General features: G+C 36.7%; 1 pseudogene; it reads right to left on the minus strand.

Moving 5' to 3' along the window:
• Window positions 1-254: 254 nt before the first annotated feature.
• LOC103254200 lies at window positions 255-6,648 on the minus strand (annotated as a pseudogene).
• Window positions 6,649-9,021: the final 2,373 nt, after the last annotated feature.

Genomic DNA, 9,021 nt, shown 5'->3' on the forward strand with positions numbered 1-9,021 from the left:
AGTACTTTTTACTTAAGTTTTACTTGAACACCAGAAATAATTGAAAGTATTAAAATAACTGAAAGAATGAAAGGGATTCTGTAATCATCTAGAAATTTAACACTTTAGGTAGATATTGTTAAAAGATAGTAGCTACTGAGAGAGTGGATATTTGCATAGAAATCATTTTTGTCCTTGATCTTCCATTCTTCCCAGTTCAAAAACTAAATGCACGCATTTGAATTTGCTATCCAAACCAAGTAATATGAACATAATCAGGAACACTGAGAATTTTCCTGATACTCAGCCTCAGATGGGTTGAGAATCATGGGTGCATAGAAACCTCGGAGGGATCCAGTCTCACCTGTGACCTTCACTTCTGTGATGGCTTCTTCATGGAAATCACCATCTCTGAAGAGGCAGTGGTACGCCCATCATCATCAACTCCAACATTAAGGATCCTTAGGGTCACTTTACCTTCTCCAATGGCTTCTTTCAGGAGCTCTGTCCACTCTACATACTTCGAAGCAGTTTCTCCATACAAGTCTTTACCATTCTTGTACAGATGAACAGGTTGTGTGTAGCGGTCCTGGAACCAGCATATCTCCATGTGTTGTGCGCTCTGTGGTGGAGACAACTGGCAACTCAGCTCAACTTCCCCACCCAGTGGAACCAAGACTGGCCCCTCTAAGCCATTCATCATGAATTGTTCTGGGAAGGGAAACGGTAATCAAAAGGTGGGAGAGTATGAGTCAGAGCACACTTTTTATTTGACTCTCTCTCTTTCTCTTTCTCTATGTCTATCTGTGTCTGTCTCTCTGTCTACACACACACACACACACACACACACACACACACACACACACACACAAAGGGGACCCTCCCCAAACCAGAATTTATTAAAAATTGTGTATTTATTCTTACATGGTGAAACTTCAGTCACCTTCAAAGTACTCTCTGATGTAATACACCTATCGAGGCACATTTTCTACTGCTCAAAACAGTTTTTGAATTCATCCATTTTCATGCCTTTTAGTGCTTCTGCCATTTTGTTTCACCTCTTCCACATCAGCAGAATGTTTCCCTTTGAATATCTTTTTTTCCATTGGGGAAACAAAAAATGTCACTTGGTGCAAGATCAAGGGAATAGGGAATGTGGGGCATGGAGGTCGTGTTGTTTTTGGTCAAAAACTACTGAACACTCAGTGCGGTGTGGGCAGGTGTGTTGTCATGGTGGAAGAACCAGTCACCTGTTTGCCACAAAATCAAGAGGTTTCTTCCACAAGGAAGCCTTTCACAACAACGCTAGCTGGTACACTGATGCCAATGCAGTCCTAGAATTCCTGCCTAATGGGAGAAGCCTGTACTACAAGGTGTCCTCTCTCAGGAAAAAAAAAGATAATTTTTTGAGTCTCCTTTATGTTTATTGAGGGCAAATTGCTTTCCTGAAGATAGCTTAATTTTGTACTTGACTTGAATAGTAGTTTATAAAATCACTTCTCTCAAGTAATATGAAAATATGGTTTCCATTGCTACTATTAAAAAACTGTACCAATCTAATAGTTGTTCTATCTTTCTTCCATTCTATTCTTTCATTCATTCTTTAAAAAAAATTTTTTTTTATTATAAAGATGTGGGGTACAAACAGGGTTAGGTATGCAAGCATCGATTATGCAGGTACTCTTGTTAATGAGGTATGCCCTTCCTTCCCCTAGCAGTTTCCCTCAACTGCCAATCCCACCCCACTCCCCTGACAATTTCCCATTACTGCCAAACACTTTCTTATAGTATTATAATTGTTCAAGGTCCACTTATGAGTGAAAACATATGGTACTCTTAAAAAAAATTTTTTTTTATTATAAAGATGTGGGGTACATTTCAGGGTTAGGTATACAAACATTGATCATGCAGGTACCCTTATTGATGAAGTATGCCCCTCCCTCCCCTGGCAGTTTCCCACAACTGCCAATCCCACCCCTATTCCCCTGACCGTTTCCCACTACTGCCAATCGCTTTCTTACAGCATTATAATTGTTCAAGGTCCGTTTATGAGTGAGAAGATATGGAACTCTGTTGTTTCTGTGATAAATCACTGTGTATGATCAACTCCAAATCCATCCAAGTTGCTGCAAAATCCATATATTTGTCCTTCTTTGTGGCTGCATAATATTCCATCGTATATATGTACCACTTTTTTTTTTTTTTTTCCAGTCCAGCTTCGATGGGCAACATGGTTGGTTTCATGTTTTTGCTATTGTGAATAGAGCTGCAACAAACATACATGTGCAGATATCTTTTTGGTAGAATGATTTGAGTTCCTCTGGGTATATTCCCAGTAGGGGAATTGCTGGGTCATATGGAAGGTCAATTGGAAAAAAACAAACAGCCTCTTTAAAAAGTAGGCAAAAGACATGAATAGACACTTCTCAAAAGAAGATATACGGGCAGCCAACAAACACATGAAAAAGTGCTCAGCCTCACTCATCATCAGAGAAATGCAAATCAAAACAACACTGAGATACCACCTAACCCCTGTAAGAATGGCCATCATTAATAAAACAAACAACAGATGCTGGCGAGTATGTGGAGAAAAAGGAACACTTCTACACTGCTAGTAGGAACGCAAACTGGTACAGCCTCTTTGGAAGACAGTGTTGCAATTCTGGTACTCTGTTCTTTGTTTCTGTGATAGATCACTGAGTATGATCGACTCCAAATTCATCCAAGTTGCTGCAAAGTTCGTATATTTGTCCTTCTAATATTCCATAGTGTATATGTACCACATTTTGTTTATACAGTCCACCTTCAACGGGCAGCATTGTTCCATGTTTTTGCAATTGCGATATTATTTCATTCATTCTAAACATTCGTTCTTTCAGACTGCTTTAAACATTTTTAAAAAAATACCTTTGGGGAATACAAACAATTTTTGGTCTGAGCTTTAAAAGTACCCACTCTCAGACTGCTTTTAAGACTTTATACTTTAACTGTAATTAATCTATGCATGAGTTTATTATTTTTTTTCTGGATAAGCTTCACGGTGCTTCTTGAATTGGATATTTCTTGCCTTTAATTCTGAAAACGTTTCCCCCATCATATGTTTAATTTTGTTATTTCTTTTATTCTCTACATTCTGTTATTGCATAAGTCCTCTGTTCAGCATATCATCTCTCAATTCTCTTGGGTATTACCAGCAAGATGTCTTAAAAGCAAGATATTTTCAACTGCCACCACCTGGCCCTAAATGTCTTAATTTAAAATGTTTCATTTTTTTCTTTCTGATTGAAACAACTTGGCTACAACAGACATTCTTTCCATTTAGAGACCCAGAACTCTTTGATGATGTTTAGTCCCCAACCAGAATAAGATATGGGAAGAGGGGACATTTTAGACTCTCATTTTTGTCCCTTGCCCCACTCATTGAGGATAGGATGAAAAAATAGTTGCTGGTACACTTGTACTCTCTATTTCCCTATGTGATATCTTTCTTATCTCTCCCAGTCCCTTTGTTATATTGCTACTTAGTAAAGGTTATCAAGTGAATTCAGGTTTTTCTTACCCTGGGGGAGAAAATGAGTCTCAAGTATTAATGTATGATTAAAAAATTAATATTAAAATGTTAAAAATTATTTTGAGTGTGAAATTAATCGTTTAATCTCCATTGTATTTTATGTTTATAAGTCTTTGAAAATTAAAATTTAAAGTATTTGAGTATTGCTAATGAAGTTAATTTTATTTCTTTAAACAATGAAATACCAATTATGTATCTAAAATATTGGTTATTTTATTTTATTGGTTTATATCAAATGCATATGTAACAGACAAAATAATCACAAATAGAGTGATTCCAAGCTAATTTTCACATTTACCTTTATATCTATTTAATAATAATAATGATATATAGGGTTAAATCAATTAATCATTACTTTCTACTAGTTTTTATGTCTAATGAGTTGTATAAATTGATATGTTCTTAAGGTTGCATTATACCTACTTTAATAAGTTTCAGAACACAGTGTCAGGAATAGTCAAGTAAAAAGATAAGACTACAAGATGGCAGTAACAAAAAAGCTTCTATTTGGTCAGCACTTCGACAGGGTTGAAAAAGAAGACAGTCCTCACTGCATGAGGCTTTATAGAAGCACAGAGGTCCATTATACAGAGTGGAGAGGGGACCAAAACTCCCAGGGATGGAGGAGAGTTTTGTATCTAGGTAACATCACTTCACAGTACAGTAGGGACTCTCTGGACTGGAGAGTTCTGATGGATGGCAGCAGCAGCTTGGGCTCTTTATAACAAGCAGATGTTGGATATAGTTTCACAGGGTATACAAAGCTAAAAATCTGCCTGTTTTGGATATATTTAAAACAAATGGATGCAGAAAGTTTTGAGTTTAGCGTTGGTGGCTTTTGAGCTAATGAGTCTCAGCCTGTTTTAAGAAGTGAGCAACAAAGGGCCAATATACAATAACCATCTTTGACTCATTTATATAACAATTTGTTAAAACCCAGAATACTACAGCCAAAAGAGTGAACCTTAATATAAAATTGAACTTTAGTTATCTGCTGACACTGGTTCATCAATTTTAATAAATGTACCACACTAATGCAAGAGGTTAACAATAGGGGAAACTATATGTGTGTGAGAGGGCAGGGAAAGAGGGAATTGTGTTATGTGGGAACTGCAAATATTTTCTGTGCAATTTTTATGTGAACCAAAAACTACTCTAGAAAATACGGTCTATCAAAATTAAAAAAATAAATGAGGAGAAAAAGGAAAGAAAAGTAAATGAAAACTTGGGAGAAATTTTGTAATTTGCAAAATGAAGTAAAAAGTCAAAGCAAAAAATTATGTGAGTCCAAAACATAATTAATCATTATAATTAATCAATTAACTAATCATTAATAGATAAGTCCATTGAGCTATAATTAGTCAAAAATACATAGAACAGGTAAAAAAGGATAAAAAATTAATTCTTAATATTTAAGAATTCTTTAAAAAACAAAGAAAAACAATGCAAAGGAAATATGGAGTAAAATCATGTTAGTAATTCAGAGAAAAAGAAATACAATTTTAAAAAGATACTCAGATTCACTCATTAATAAAAAAGTAAAATGTAATCACTGTGAGATTCTACTTTTCATCTGTCAGTTTGTAAATATAAAAAGCCCTGACACCCCTAACACCCATCTGACATATATGCTGTTAGTTGAAGTGTACATTGATAACTATTTCAGGATAAATTTTTTTTCTTGAGTCAGAGTCTTACTTGGTCACCCATGCTGGAGTGCAATGGCACAATCACAGGTCATGCAGCCTCAACCTCATGGGCTCAGGCAATTCTTCCACACTAATGCAAGGAGCTGGGACTATAGGGATGTGTCACTATGCTGGGCTATTTAAAAAAAATTTTTTTTAGAGATGACACTTTGCTATGTTGCCCAGGCTTGTCTTGAACTCCTGGGCTCAGGCAATCCTCCTGCCTTGGCCTACCAAAGTACTGGGGTAATAGTTATGAGCCATCACACTTGACCCACAACAATATTTTTAATATCACAATAAAATAATCTTTGACCAGTGGTTCTACTCATAGGAATGTTTCCTACACTCATACTCCCAGGTGTGCTAAAAAATATATATGCAGCCAGGCTCGGTGGCTCAGCCCGTAATCCCGCACCTTTGGGAGGCTGAGGTGAGTGAATTGCCTGAGCCCGCGGGTTCGAGACCCGCCTGGGCAGCGAGACCTCATCTCTACAATAAATCAAAAAATCAGCCGGGCGTGGTAGCGCATGCCTGTAATTCCAGCTACTGGGAAGGCTGAGGCGGAAGGATCACCAGAGCCCAGCAGTCGAAGCTGAGGTGGCCGGGAGCAGTCACTGCACTCCAGTCTGGGTGACAGAGTGAGACTCCAACTCAAAAAAAAAAAAAAAAAGATATATATATATATATATGCAAGGATATTTGTGGCAGTATTATATTTCTTAGTCAAAGATCGGATACCACATAAATATGCATCAGTAAGATTTCTACCATGTAAAAAGCAGCTTTTGCCAAGAAATTTAAAAACTTTTATGCCATGTATCGTCTCAGGCTTTCCATTTATATGGCTTTAAATGAACTATATTCATTTGTATTTTGCATAGATTCCCTTACAAATGCAAATTCTCATTGCTTGTCAAGGTCCCTTCAGTCTATCCCATTTTGGCTTATCTTATGCCCTTCTGTACCCATAACTCATACGAATTCCAATATGCATTCACAGCTTGGACCACTTCCTCACTGTATAAGTGATAAATAAATGTGTCACCTCAATCCAAATATTGGGTTATCAAGGACAAGTATTAGGTTTTCTTCACTTATTTTTTCTCTGTGGAAGCTAACGCAAATCTGAGAACATGATAGACTTGCTGATTAGAAATAATGAATTTTTCCTAACTATAAGCTGAGTCTTACAGTACATGTTCTCATCATGTAGCTGTATATTAAAACTGAGGAACAATGGTCAAAAGGGCTTATCACTCTTGCTGGGTCCTCACTTTTTCTGGCATGCTTGATATTGACATGACTCATAAATGTAGGAGAGAGATTCTTACCTGAACTTGGTGTTATCATCTGAAGGAGGTACATGACAGCAAAGTATCTGGAGAAAGGCAGTCCTGTAGTTTCCATGACACCTATGATAAGAAATGGGGCAGGTTCAGAAACTTTGATAACAGGAGTAGTGTGTCAGAGAAATCACATATGTCCATATCTTTTTATAGTAATTCACTCTCAAGTGGAGTTGTCAGATGAAATGTAAGACTCTCAGGTAGATTTTGATTTTAGATAAATAATGAATAATTTTTATTGAATGTATTCCCCATGCACTATTTAGTATCATATAATTTTTATTTGCTAAATATGGTCACTCCACTTTTTATTTTTTATTTTTTATTTTTTTTGAGTTGGAGTCTCACTCTGTCGCCCAGACTGGAGTGCAGTGGCTGCTCCCGGCCACCGCAGCCTCGATCTGCTGGGCTCCGGCGATCCTTCTGCCTCAGCCTTTCAAGTAGCCAGAATTACAGGCATGCTCTACCATGCCCGGCTGATTTTTTGATTTATTGTAGAGATGAGGTCTCGCTGCCCAGGTGGGTCTCGAACCCACGGGCTCAGGCAATCCACTTACCTCAGCCTCCCAAAGGTGCGGGATTACAGGCTGAGCCACCAAGCCCGGCTGGTCACTCCACTTTTAATAATGTTCAATGATCAAGTTCAATCAGATGCTTTTTTTTTCCCATTAGAAGATTGTTTCCTTCTAGGTTAGATGTGATTTGTCTTCCAGTTTTGCAAACTTCATCGGGTAAACTGCTTCTTCAGAGAAAGTGGCAGCAGATCTGGGGAGGAGGTCCTGATCTCCAAAGTCTTAGCATCTGCCAAAATTATTTACACAAAAATATTTACAAAAATATATTACACAGGTAAGTTTGAAGACAGAGATTTAACCTTATAACTCTGATGGGTTGAACCAAGTGGCCCTTTTGGAAAGGAATATGACTTTGTTACACTTAGTTGTGGCAATTCCTAGAATTTTCTTCTACTGGAGAACTCATAATTAGAGACAGAAGTGTGGATCTATATGGTCAGTAAAGAACAGAGAGAAAACTGAAATTGTTTTTCTCCATCAAACGTAAAGGCTTTAAAAAATCAGTTCTAGAATTGTTTAACTTTTGACTTAGCAGACAAATATGATAGTTGTCTTTTCTCAACTCAATAAAAGAAGAAAGGTTTGCTGGGTGCTAGAGTTATAGATGGGTGCACAATTAGATGGTAACAATAATGTGAAAATGTCATCCTGTGTATGTGGACAGCTTTTGGAACCCTGGAGAATATTTCCCTCTGTAGCATCATGGTAGGAAGAAAAAGGTCCACAAAGGCTTTTCTAGTGAGGTGGTACCTATGTTTTGAATAATGAGGTAGATATCTCACAGAATGTAAAGGGAATGAGGACATACATCAGAAAGAATATATGTAAACCTTACAGAGCAAGGGGAATTGAAGAAAATTTAGTAAGATTAAGCACATTGCGAAAGGCTTCACATGCTAGGTTAACACACACTAGGCTAATGAATTTTAGCTTTATTCTCTAGAATAAGGAACTACTAAAAGCCTAAAATGCAGTGTGCATAGTGGTTAAAAGCAAAGTCCTGGAAAGGTACTGCCTAAGTTTAAATCCTGGCTTTATTATTTAGTTGTATGAACTTAAGCACGTTACTAAAACTCTGTGACTCAATTTTTTCAGCTATAAATGACAGATAGTTATATCATTCTTATTACATTTGCTATTGGAACTGATGGAGTTTTATATCCAAAGTGGCCAGAATAGTGCCTGATAAGTACTATACTATAAAGTATAAGTACTATAAGGAACTTAAGAACTATAAAGTATTTATTTTCTCATCATTTTTTGTATTATTAAAGTTTGATATTTAAAAGTGAGGTCTTTAAAACCAGGCTCAATCCTGGCTCTACTATATAACAATTGTGTGACCTTAGATTATTTATGTAAATACTAACTAAAAAACAGATAAAAGAGTTTATACTTTATTGGGTTAAATAAGTTAAATATGAAATGTTTAGATTAAAAAAATGGACCATAGCAAATGTTCAAAAAATGCTATCTCTAGTTATTTATAAAGGATTTAAAAATGTGGCATACATGATTTTGTTCTTTTTTATGACTGCATAATATTCCATTGTGTGTATGTACCACATTTTACAAATCCAGGCTTCTTTTGATGGACAGCATGGTTGGTTCCATGATCTTGCTAGTGTGAACAATGCTGTGATAAACATAACGTGTGCAGGTATCTTTTTTATAGAGTGATTTGAGTTCTTCAGGGTATATTCCCAGTAGGGGAATTGTGGGATCATATGGAAGGTCAATTTTTAGAGCTTTTAGGAATCGCCACACTGATTTCCACAGAGGCTGCACTAGTTTACACTCCCACCAACAGTGTAGAAGTGTTCCCTTTTCACCACATCCTCTCCAGCATCTGTTATTTT

The sequence above is a fragment of the Carlito syrichta genome, unplaced genomic scaffold (assembly GCF_000164805.1).
Source record: "Carlito syrichta isolate Samal-C Ts95f unplaced genomic scaffold, Tarsius_syrichta-2.0.1 Scaffold273044, whole genome shotgun sequence".
In the NCBI taxonomy this organism is placed as follows: domain Eukaryota; kingdom Metazoa; phylum Chordata; class Mammalia; order Primates; family Tarsiidae; genus Carlito; species Carlito syrichta.